Consider the following 12,960-nt stretch of genomic DNA (forward strand, 5'->3'; position numbering starts at 1 on the left):
TGGAGATAAGGTCCTGGAACATGACCTGGGGATGGCACAGCATAAGCTCTGACTGTTCACCTCCAGACTTCAGCAAAGGAAGGACAAATAAATACCTATCTTGACTAAGCCTCTTTTCTCCAGGTTTTTTCTATTATGCGTAGTCATATCTAAACCCAACAATTCTACCATTTCCCACTAAATCCAATGGCACAGAATGTCAGCATCCTATGTGCTGGGAACTGGGAATTCGGAGATTTTAGCCTGGTAATAGTTCCACATTTCCAGAAAGAAACCTTTAAATAAAGCATTTTCAAATTTACCCTGGGCTGTAAGCTAGGGTGAGTACATTCTCAAAAGACCTTTTAACCATAACAAGATTTATTTAGTTGCAAAGTTCCTTTATGAAAGAGTTTCTCCTGATATTATAACCAACAACTATAATCCTGAAACAGCTAACCCATCCTGCATATTCAGTGCAGACAAATCTAGATTATGAGGTAAAAACAGCCCCTGCTTTTATTCATTATAGTTATTCCACTAAGTTAGGTTTATAGTCTAAGCCACAGGCTACTAGTTGCCATGATAAATACGAGTATAATCTTTAATGGTTTACAAAACAGCCAACCTGTGGATATGTAACACAGGTCAAATTGTGGAATGCCCAGTTCCAAGGAGTGAAGCAGCAATTACTTCCCTGGAATTTGATTGTATCTCATCTAATCCTATTGGAAATGAGTCATTATACCTTGTAGCCCTCTTTGCTATCAAGGAGGCTGCTGTGCTAGCTTCTTTAATGAGGATACACCCGCACACCAGACAGGGTAGCTCAGCACCCTGACAGCATCAGGGCTAGGTGCACACAGGGACATGGCCCCGTAGTGAAATGCCAATGTAAAAGGCCAATGTCACCCCACATGAGAGACTGAGTGAGATGAACTTTAAAACCTAGATGCTTTCTACTAACTGAGTTGGTACCAGAATCATTTCCAGGAGGACTGCTGTCACTAAGGAATGCTTTCTCTTTGAGCCAGGTAATCTAACCCCACAAAAGGCCCCTCACTATTTGACTACCCCAGGCTGACTTTCCTTCTATCTTTGACCAAGCAGGTTAATACCTAGCTTGGTAAACATAGTTTACTAGCTAGACCTATTAAGAAATGATTAAATAATTAAGTTGGCACAAATCAAAATATCCCCCAGTGGAGTTATTAAAAATGTGACACGTTTGGAAGGTACCTATAAGGACAATCCCAAAATATCCGCGCTCCCAAAGCAAGACGCCCCTGCTCTTATAGGTCTGCACTGCTTCATAAGAAAGGCACATGACTGAAGAATATGAATGCTTTTAGCCAGATCAGCATACCTGAAATGCATTCAGAGCCTCTTAGGGACTCTTGTTGAAGAGAAAGCATTTATATAGCAATGTGCAGTTGGAGCTCTTATCTGTTCATTCTTTGCAACTTTATACCTATTATTCTTTCTGCAACAAGTCAGTAATGGCTAACAGGAAATAAAATAGATCATCAAAATACCAATGACATTCTTAAAGAAACTGAAAAAAAAAAAAAAACTCCTCTAAAATTTGTATGGAACTGAAAAGACCTCCAAATAGACAAAGTGATCCTTCTTGAGCAAAAAACAAGGTTTAAGTCTGATTTCAAAATATATTAAAAAGCTATAGTAACCAAAAAGCAGAGTACTGGCACAAAAACTGACACACAGACTAATAGAACAGAATAGAAAACCCACATATTTACAGCTGACTGGTTTCCTACAAAGGGTTGGCAAGAACATACTAGAGAAAGGAAAATCTCTTCAAAAACTGGCGCTGAGGAAACTGGATATCCACAGGCAGGGGAAAGACACTAGACCCTCATCTCTCACAATATAAAAAGATCAACTCAAAATGGATCAAAGACTTCCATGTAAAACCCCAAATTATGAAATTACTTGAAGAATACTCAGGACAAATGCCTCAGAACATTAACCTGGGCAAAAAATTGGGGAATACGATCTCAAAAGCAGAGGCAAAAATTGACAAAACTGACAAACCAAAAAGCTTGAGCATAGCAAAGGAAAAAAATCAACCTATAGAATATAAGAAAATATCTGCAAACTGTTTACTGGACAAGGGATTAACACCGGGAATATATAAGGAAGTCAAATAACGTGACAGCAAAAAAACAAATAATCTGACTTAAAAATTGGCACATGATCTGAACAGACATTTCTCAAAAGAGGATGTGCAAATGATCGAGCATATGAAAAAATGCCCAACTTCATTAATCATCAGGAATTGCAAATCAAAACCACAATAAGTTATCATCTCACCCTAATCAGAATAGCTATTATCAAAAAGATTTTTTTTAAAAAATGTGTTGTGGTTCCAGCACTTGGGAGACTGAGGAGGGAGGATCAATTGAGCCTGGGAGTTCAAGACTAGCAAGAGCAACATGGCCACACCTCAAAAATTAAAATGCTGGCAAGGGTGCAGAGAAAGGAGAACTCTCAGGCACTACTGGTAAGAATGTACACTAGTACAGCCATTATGCAAAATACGTGAAGGTTCCTTAGTAAACTAGAAATTGAACTACCATGCGATCCAGCAATCCCACTACTGGTAGTTAAAGGAACTGAAATCAGTATGTCTCAGAGACATCTGCACTTGTAAGTTTACTGCAGCACTATTCAGAAGAGAAGATAGGAAATCAACCTCAGTCTCCATCAACGATGAATGGATAAAGAGAAATCAGTATGCACACACCAATGGAATATTATTCAGGATGAAATTTTATCATCTGAAACAACATAGGACTTGAAGGCATTACATTAAATAAAGTAAGTCAGGCACAGAAAGACAAACACAGCATGTTCTTGCTTATATGTGGAAGCAAAAAAGTTGATCTCAAAGAATTTGAGAATAGAACAGTGATTCCCAGAGGCTGGGAAGAGTGGGAGAGGGGCACAGAAAGAGCATGGTTAACAGGTACAGGGGAGCAATTATATAGGATGAGTCATTTCTAATGTTCCACAGCAAAATAGGATAAGTAAGGATGGTTGGCAATTAATTAAATATTTCAAAACAGCTAGTAGAGAAGATTCTGAATGTTCCAAACACAAACAAATGATAAATGGCTGAGGTGAGAGACAAGCCCATTACTCTGATCACTACACATTGCACATGTTTTGAAATGTCACAACTTACCCCAGGAATACACACAATTATTAAGTCTCCATTACAAAAAAAAGTATAAGAAGAAAATACAACAGGCCAAAAGTAGGAAGAAAGCAGGTCAGAGAGAAAGAGAGGTATGTGGAGATGTCAGGGAAGGGGTGTCAATCTGCCAGTAAGGAGAAATAGTCCAGACCTGAAGCAGAAGATAAATGTGAATAAATTATTAGGGATCAGCACACTGTAGTGAGGTGGTCTCCATCAATCCATGGGAAAATGACAAGGATTTGGACTGCAACATTATATCTACAGGAGACTTGAAGACTGTCTACCAGGGGCCTCAAAGGAGGGATGTGAGGGTGGGGAGCAGGCTGGAGGAGTCTGAGAACAGTTCTGCCTGCTCGGCTCTACCTGGACCAGGAAGAGCTTGGTCTGCATGATTATAGGCAGATCCTATCTCCACTGACACATCCTGGGTCCTCCAGCATCTCTGACACCAAGTAATTTCTTCTACTCTAGGAAGTAACTGCTGAATCACTGCAATGGGGCAAGAAAGTGAAAGGAGAAAGAAGCAAAATTTCCAAGTCAACAGACTGGGGAAGCAGCACTTCCCTAACCAGGCACTGGGTGTGTCAGTCCAGTGCCAGCTAGACCCAGAACACACCGCCTGCACCTTGCAGCACTCAGCCACCATCACACCTCCATTCCCTCCATTCTGCCATCACCATAGGAGAGGAGCCAAGGGGGCAGAAATGGAGGGATTCACCTTAGCTGCAAAACAAGGAAGGAGGACAGTGAAATTCAGCACAACTTCACCAAGTCAATGGCAAGTTGGGCGTAAAACCTGAATGAGACCACTAGCCCTTCCTTCCCACCTAAGGTGGGCACAGTCTACCAGTTTGCTTCCCCCAAACCCAATCCTTGGCCCACCTTCCTCTCCTCTTCCAAACCATGGGAGTAACAATGTTATGAAGATTCTTGGGTATCTGGACATCTCTTAAACCTAGCTCCCTCCTGACTGGGCTCCATCAATCACTCCAGTTCATTACTATTTGATTATCACCCAGTCATGCAATGTGATCATTTCATTTGACATCTGTATATGTAGAACAGTCAAAGCAACGAATAAGAAATGTGCGGTACTCAACATTCCTTCACACACAATCCCAAGTTTTTACACATTAAAAACAACACAACAACAAAAAGTGCCAGTGGAAGCCAGCTGTATCAGTGACCACTTGACAGAAAGCTGGTCCAGATTCCTCCCACCCCCACCCACATCCTGTAACAGCTGTCCCTGTCTCAGCACCTCCTTCTTCTGCAACGTTTATTTCCCCTAGAGGTGCTCTGAGCAGCAGTCAGAGATGGTAAGCACTCCAGCCCACTGAACAACTTAAAATCAGGGCACTGTTAGGGAAAACAGAATCAGCAAGACTCTAAAACTAGTGGGAGGACATAAGCTCCCACCTGCACTGGTCCATTCCACAGTTCACAGATCTCTCTAGCTGACCTCTACCCTCTCGCCCTGGGAGCCAGGCACTTTCCTTTCCCCATTTCACAGATGAGAACTAACTAGGACTCACATCAAGCACCTTTTCTTTCTTTTATAATCCAACTTTCCCCTTCCCAACAAAACCAAACAGATATGCCAAAGACACTACTGCCTTTGCTTTGTGATAGGAACCAGACTGATACCTGCATCAAATAATGTGTCCCCTGCCCAACTCCGAGCCAGCCAAAGTGACTTGGGAACTGTTCTTCATTGCTAAGACAAAGGAACCTAGGAGAAATCACCCAAAATACACCCTATGCAAATAAATGTTTTACATAAAAATAAAGTGCTTGCCCTTCCTATAGAAAATGGATCTGGATATTTGCTATTTTGTTTCCCCCCCCCCCACACACACACACACAAAAACCCTTTTAAATGTTGGTCACACCTTCAAATTGCTTTTGTGAACCACTGCCCATTGAAAAATACTGTGGACCCTTCGCCAGCCAGACTCCTCCTCCAGTGTGCCTCTTCCTCATCATCAGTGTAAAGGTAGAGATCTCAGTGCAAGACTGCTCCTCAACATGGCTTTTATGTACTGAGATGAATTCTTAAACTTTGGAAAGTCAAGAAGATCTAGAAATACCTCAATTCACTAGTTTCAGGAAAAATGTGGGACCGTTTTGATCTCCTAATTTCACCATGGTGGTAGCTACTTTATTTCACCCAAACATAAAGTAGGGGAAAAAAGGGCACAAAGGAGGACACGTATGCAAAGTCAGACAGCATCATCAACCACTGCCGAAAATAGTCACCTGGACTGTGTCCAAACCAACTCCCTAAATATTTCTCAAGTTGCTGTTAACTAGATTGCTCTCTATTTTTCCCAAATGAGCAAGGAGTAAGAGGGCACAGGAACCCTACACATCTGAACATACTCTGCGAATGTCTTGGGAAACTGAGTCAGAAGACCCAGCTTAGAAGGGCCAGTCTGGAAGAAACCATGCCTGCTGGGCCAGACACAGAACCCAGGGCTGGGTGTATTCATGCTGCTTCCTTTGAGTCCCACTGGGAGGGGGAGAACCACATGCAAAGAAGCTACAGAGGCCGCAGACATAGGGGCCAATAAACAGCTGGGTAGATGAGCTGGGGCATACAGCAGGGGAGATCAAGGAAAGCAAAGCTACCTCTGGGTCCTTAAACACTTTCCAGTTCACCCTATGAGCTAACTGCTCAACATCCACTCCTCCTTCTTCCTATTCTGGCTTCAGGAAAGGCCAACCCCATTTCCAGCTGTAGAGTGGGAGTAGTCTTGATTAAAATAAGGGTGCATCAGAATCCAGTGACCCTGCAACAGATTTCTGGGTCCACCCCTCAGTCTCTGATTCAGAAGGTTGGGTCGGGGACACTGCATTCTAACAAGTTCTCATTATTAATGAGAGATGATTAATGATGAGAACTTGCAACTTTTCTGATTCTGCTGGTCTATGCCTAACCAATCAATCCGCAGCACTCTCAAAGCCTCATGCTGCTGGTCTGGAAAGGCACGGGATCCTCTGCTCCTATGAATCAGAGAGAAAGATTGATGTACACAGGGCAAGGGTTGGCTGGTGACCCCACTGGTTTGTCTCCTTCCCTGCTGCTGCTGGAAAGAATCGAGAAATAGTCCCACTGACCTTAACTATTTTGTAAGCATTAGGAGACTAGCCCTATAATGAAACCAGCAGTGATGGCTGGCGAGAGAGGAATCCAGGTTGATGATGAAACTGTAAATCTGCTAATACAGTAGGACTCCAGTGATTGGACAGCTTCCATCAGAGCAGCCCGTGCAGCTGCAGGAAGGCTTTGGCAAGGAATGGGGAGCAAGAAGGGGCAAGGAATTTTTCAGAAGATCTCAGAATCCTATCTAGTAAATTACAACAAGACAAGCCCTATAGGAACCTGAGGTCAGGCAAGTCACAATGTGAGGGAAAGGGTTCTGGGAAGGTTCCTGGGCTGGGAGGAGTGAATGTTTTCTTCCTCTAGAGTCCCCATGCCTCCTCGTGGTGGTTGAGGGCACCCCTCTGTTTTTCTGACCCTATTCCAGAAAATAAATAAAGGACACCTCATCTTTATCATGAGATGATGAGTCCCTGAAATCACCCACATACATATTTATTTGCCTTCCTGCTTTTGAGGCCCTCACCAGGTAGACCTCACAGAACAGCCTCCATATTAAAAGGCCTGCAGTCTCACACCAACCCAGTTAGAGCTACGGGCAAACAGTTAGGGGAGAGGGGAGCAGAGGGTTTGGCTGGGGGACACAAACAGGGCTGCAGCCAAGACAGGACATGAAGAAGGTGGGTGCAGACCAGAAAGAGGAGAGAAGGGCACAGACCCCAGGTCCCCTGGCTTTCCAATCCCCAGTCAGGTTATTACAAAAGGGACAGTTAAGAGATTGAACCTACAAGGAAAAGCTGATCCTAAATTTAACGCTGACACCCCCCCCCCCTTGCTCTAGATCTGAACTCATCATAAAGGCTTCGTTACTGCAGTTATCAGCGTCAGGCATCACTCCAAGTACACAATGTGTACTAGCTCATTTCGTATTACAACAGGACTGCTACCACTACCCACCCAATTTTTTCAGGTGAGAAAATGAGCACAGAAAGATTTAGCTACTTGCCCAAAGTCACAGAGATACTTGAAAAAAATTCAACTTAGGAGTCCACAAAAGTTCTAGGAATAAATTCAGTTTCTGAAAGATGTCTGCTCACTACCCAGGCCTAAGTAAAGAAGCTCCTGATTCATAAAGCAAAGTACTGAAAATAGAAATTGTTGATATTGGAAAGTGTAGATAATTAATCTGCATCCTTCCATTGATAAATAAAGTGAAACATTTATTTTAAAAATCCTATGAAGGAAATTATGTGATTTAATGAAAATGGCACTAGCTCCAGACACTGAGCACTTGAATCCCAGACCAGCCTCTTTCAACTAACCTCAGGTAGGTACCCCAGCCACCCCTCACCTGGGCTTACTTTATGACCCACAGCTTGCCTCTTGACAGGCCCTGGGAGGACCTAACCTGAGCCATGCATTCAGGAGCTGCTCAGAAAACAATAGTCTCTTCTCCTTTAGGTTAAAAAATGTATCACGCTTAAAGGAGCCTTTTAAGGTTGCCAAGAATAAAGTCCAAAATTACAGTAACTTCCACAATCCAGTAAGAACAACCTAGTAAGAAAAAAAAATAGGCAAACGATGTGAACAGGTAATTCACAGAAGCTAAACTATAAATTAGCATGAAAAGGCCTTCAATATTTTTGGCAATTTGGGAAATAAAATTAAAACAGTAATGTCTTCTTTGCCCATTAGACTGGCAAAATTAACAGTTAACAAAATTAACTGGCAAATATATCTAGCCCAGTCAAAGGGAAACAGTTTCACTCACTAATGGAATAAGTACAATCTGATAAAGTCGGCGGGTGGGGGGGGCGGGGGCAATTTGACAAAAATATCAATTTAAAATTACACTCTGTCCCAGAAATTATACTTCTAGGGATCTAGAAGACTGAAATATTTTTGAGCATTAACACTGATATGTTTCAAGGATTCCTCACTGATTTTATAGCAGAAATCTGGAAGCAATCTTAAATGTTCAGTAATAAGAGATGATTAAATAAACTGCACACATGGTACTCTAGAATGTATCTCTACTCCCCACAACACAAAGGAGGACAAACTTCTCATGTCAACATACAGAGATATTAGGAACAGAGCGTTAAATTTGAAAAGCAAATCACAGAAAATTTTGTGTAATGTGACTACACTTGTTTACAATTAAAGCGTTTGTCTACTGACAAGATCCAGAAGCAAGGGCACTTCAGCAGCAATGAGCACACCTAATGCCTGATACACCTGGGTTTTTACACCACTCTATTAAATGGAACTAAGGCTCTTAGGAGAAATGGCTAGGGCAAGGAAAACATAAGCTAAAGTCTTGATTTTGTGCCAGAAAGAAAAGAAATCCTCAAAGAACCATAGGGACATTTCAAAAGGACATACAATCCAGCTGAAAGGGCTCCCCCTGGCCAAATCTGAGACAATTAGAGCAACAAATGAGTAATGGGAGTAACAGTCTATAATCCATTGAATAAAGCAAGAATTCTTAAATCCAGGGATGCAAATCAAGAACTAAATAAGATAGAAAAGTTCCATTCAGTACAATTCCAACTAATAAATGTAGAAGAAAATATGGAATTAGAAAATCACCATCTGTCAACAATCGTAAAAAATGATTCAAACAAGAAGCATCAATGGGTTCTAAAACTAGTAGGTAAAAATATGAGTAACAGTATACTAACATAGTCTCAAATTCTCTCCCTATGAGATACATATTGATTACAACAGGAAAAATGAAAAGTTTTCAATGAGGCAGACACCATCTGAGTCAAATGATCAGAGTTAACAAGGCCAGTGAATGGGATCACGGACAGCATTATCCTAACCGGACACGCTAACAAGACAGCAGCATCAAGCCTGCGCTGTTCCTGCCAGAACTGCATAACCTGAATCTAATCATGAGAAAACCACAGGAAATCCAAATTGAGCAGCATTATCTAGAAAACAGTCAGTAGTCTCCAAATATGTCAACGATATGAAATACAGACTCAGGAACTTCTTCAGACTAAATGAGTTGATAGAGACAATAAATGCAATAAATGAGCTAGGATTTTCTTTTGCTATAAAGGACATTTTGGGGGGCAACTGGTAAGATCTGAATAAAACCTGTATATTAAATAATCGCATTCTATCAATGTGATTTTTAATAATTTCACTGCTGTTATGTAAGAGAATCTCTGTCCTTGTTTTCAGGAAATACACAATAAAGTATTTAGAGGTAAAAGGGCATTAGGTCTGCAACTTACTATTAAACAGTTTGTAAAAAAGTCATACATGGGGGCTAGGGCTGTAGTTCAGTGGTAGAGTGCTTGATAGCAAGGTGAAGCACTGGGCTTGATCCTCAGCACCACATAAAAAATAAATAAGTAAAATAAAGTTATTAAAAAAATTTCAAAAAGAAATCCATGAATATGAGAGAAAGACAAAAGACACAGCAAAATGCCAACATTAGGAGAATCTGGATGAAGGGTACCTAAGAATTCTCATTATTCTTGCAACTTTTCTGAGTGTGCAATCATCAAAATTCAAAAAATAATTTAAGAGAGTAAGGTGTGTATATGCATAGAAATATAGGGGATTTCCTGGGGATTAGGTTCATGGTGACATCTTCCTTAAAAGCACAAAAAATCAGAAAATAATGAAGTAAGCTTGCATAGGGGTTAATACTTATCTCTCCAAAATATGCTCTGCACAATGAAAAAAAAGCTGTTTTTAAAGATCTTTCAAGACCAGCTCATTAATCATGTTCTACAAAAGAAGCACCAACATAATCAAGCCTTCTTCACCACAGATCTGTGCTATTTTTTTTTTCCTCTGAAAGTCAAAGCTTCCTGATACTATGAGTAGTTGAAGATGCTGTGGGGACTTTTCTGGAATATGTAAGCTAAAAAGGAGTTTTTCATTAAAAAGCAAACAGGATAAAACAGACTTGGTAGAATTCTTGAGATGCTAAGCCAAGGGGTAGGAATGGGGGTTAGCTGGTTGCAGTCTACTCTAAGAAGGCTCCCAGGTAGGCAGCTGGCTAAAAGGACTCGTGGGGTCCATAGTTCTCTATCATATACATCCCAATTCTCTGGTGTCCTACTGCTTACAAAAAGCTCTCATGGGTATAATTTATTTCACCATTTCCTTAAAGTGACTTTTTTTTTAAAACTCCAATATTTATTTACCAGCAATACTACAAAATAGCCAGTTTCCAAAACAATAGTATTAACTATAATCTAAGACGTCGGCACTGCACACTGCATCTACTTGGGGACAGAGTTTAACCTGAGCAAATAAATACCCTGAGATGGAAGATACCAAATGAAAAGGAGCTAGAAAGGTAAAGTAGGAAGGTAAGTACAATAAATTATATTGCAGAGCTCAGCATAAACACTGCCCTCCTTTCTCTTTGAATCTGACCAGAATCCATTCCTCTAAGCCCTGTCTTTGAGTCAGACCCTCCCAGTAACTTTGGCTCATTGCTACAGAACATATTTACAAGACACTACAGGGAACAAGGCCTTGGGAGGCTCTGTTCACATGCAACACCACCCTGAGAACAGCATCATTCATGGTCTCCGACACCAATACTCCCACAGAACCGCCATACTGACCTCCCCATGTGGGCACTATTTTTCACTTTCCTTAAAGAAATCAATGAATTGAATCTTCCAGGAGTAAATATTTCAGGGAAAAAAAAAAAAAAAAAAAACAACCAAAGGCCCTAATCTATATCCAAAGACAAACTCCCTGTTAAAAAAAAAAAAAAAAAAAAGGCTGTTTGCAACCAAAGAAAAATTAGGATTAATTCTAGGACAACCAACAACTAATCTATGTGCATTGACCAATACCAAAAGAATCCAGGTTTAAAAACAAACTCAGTAAGAGATTCTGTTTTCACCTTTTAGAGACGAGAACACCAAGATACAGAGTTAGCTAGTAGCAGAACCAGAATTCACACCCAGATCACCTGCTCTGTCCCCATCCCCCACTTGTGTCCCCGCAGTCCACACAATCCACTTGAACAGGGGATGAACCAAGCATAATTTCACTGCAACATCCTAACTGCCAAATCACCCCCCATTCCCTTGTTTTAGATGTCCTAATGGGCAGGTGACAAATCACATTCTATCCCTCCCCAGCCTCCCAACACAAAACACATTCAGAGGCAAAGCAAAAGACAAGATGATGAGCTTTACAACCGCCTATACTTCCTTCTTACCCAGAGGAATATGTTCATGAGCTGTCAACTGGGGCAGGAGGAACCCATCATTATGTAATGTCAGAGGGCAGGCAACAAGGGGCAGGGAAGCCGAGCCTATCAATGCTCCCGTCCTTTGCCCACAAAGATATAAATTTACCTTTGACAATGTGAGTGTCTCAGTTTTCTAGGGCCTACACGTTCAAGACTGGCTTTTCAAAAGACAGCCACAAATTCCTGCAAATCTCTCAGGCCTCAATTAACTGACTAGCAAAGCCAGAAAGGCATAAAATATGAAAAGCAAAGATTAGAGATGTCGAGGACTACAAGTCTGCAGAAAAGGGAGGAGGAGTTGCAAGGATGGAGACCCAATTTCCCACCCTGAGATGCATGTTTATTTTTACCCGGTAATGTTTACACCCGAAACACAGCGAGGCCTTCAGCGTGGGGAGTCACTGGATGCGGCCCCAAGACGAACGAGGCAGGCGCCGCGACACCGGCACGGTGCGCCGCATCCTGCATCCCCAAGCTCCCAGCCGACCCTCCGGAGCCAGGGTCGCCCCTGCTCGGATTGTTCTCAAAAGACGCCACCGCTGGCGAACCGCTAGGCTGTGCGATTTCCATGACAACCACGGGCGCCGTCCGGGTCCGGCTGTCCAGGTACCGGGACTGGACCCCGCGCCCGTTGCCCAGCCCCGGCCTCGGCCCCGCAGACGCCGCGTCGCCCCGGGTCCCGCCCGGCTCACCTACCTGGCGTGCCCCGGCCCGCGGCGCCCGCCGCCCAGCTATGCCCGGTTCTCCGTCAGCCGGGCGCGCGCCCGGCCCCGCTGCAACAGTAGCGGCACCGCCTGACTGAAGTGGCAGGTTTCGAGCCCCACCTCAGGTGCGTATCCCCCTGCCCGCGTCCGCGGCGCCCGCCCCAGCCGCGAAACTGCTGCCCGCGCGCAGCCCAAGCCCGCCGCCGGCGCCGGCACCACCGTAGCTCCGGACGCCGAGCGCGGCCCCGCCCCGGCCCCGCCCCGGCCCCGCCCCCGGCCGCGCAGGCGCACCGCAAGCCTCAGCCGGCCAAAGCCCCGCCCCTGGCTGCTCCAGGCTTCACATATCTCACCCTCCTCTGTACCCGCGTCGCCTGCGAGGAGTTCTTCAACTTCCGGACCCACAGATGGCGTTTTTACCCTCAGCGACACTGAGGCTTTTGAGGCCTGACACGTCGCCGAGGAGTAGGTTCCTGAGAGGAGCCGCGACCCGGCGACGTGCTCAGGCGATTAGCGCGCTCCCGAGGTGCAGATGTGGTGGCTCCCTCTGAGACGTTTAGCAACGTGAACGGTCCAATCAGAAACGTGCAAAAAATAAATAAAATAAAAATCACAGTTCTTGGAAAATACAGATTTGCAAAAAGAAGAGGTTGCTGATATTTGAGTGTGTGTCCTTCCGGAGCTGCCTGGCATATGTGCATAAATGTGCATT

At 43.3% G+C, this 12,960-nt stretch overlaps 1 protein-coding gene across 5 annotated transcripts in view; it reads right to left on the reverse strand.

Annotated features, from left to right (window-relative positions):
- Positions 1–12,437, reverse strand: part of Inpp4a (inositol polyphosphate-4-phosphatase type I A) — a 134,340-nt gene extending 121,903 nt beyond the window's left edge. For 3 of the 5 annotated variants that reach the window (XM_071601859.1, XM_071601856.1, XM_071601857.1), the window contains exon 1: positions 12,244–12,437. The gene's annotated coding sequence lies outside the window, so the exon portion shown is untranslated. The remainder of the gene's footprint in view (positions 1–12,243) is intronic. The other 2 variants (XM_027950632.2, XM_071601858.1) reach the window with 1 other exon arrangement.
- Between the last annotated feature and the right edge of the window lie 523 nt (positions 12,438–12,960).

This window comes from Marmota flaviventris, chromosome 14, assembly GCF_047511675.1.
Source record: "Marmota flaviventris isolate mMarFla1 chromosome 14, mMarFla1.hap1, whole genome shotgun sequence".
In the NCBI taxonomy this organism is placed as follows: Eukaryota; Metazoa; Chordata; class Mammalia; order Rodentia; family Sciuridae; genus Marmota; species Marmota flaviventris.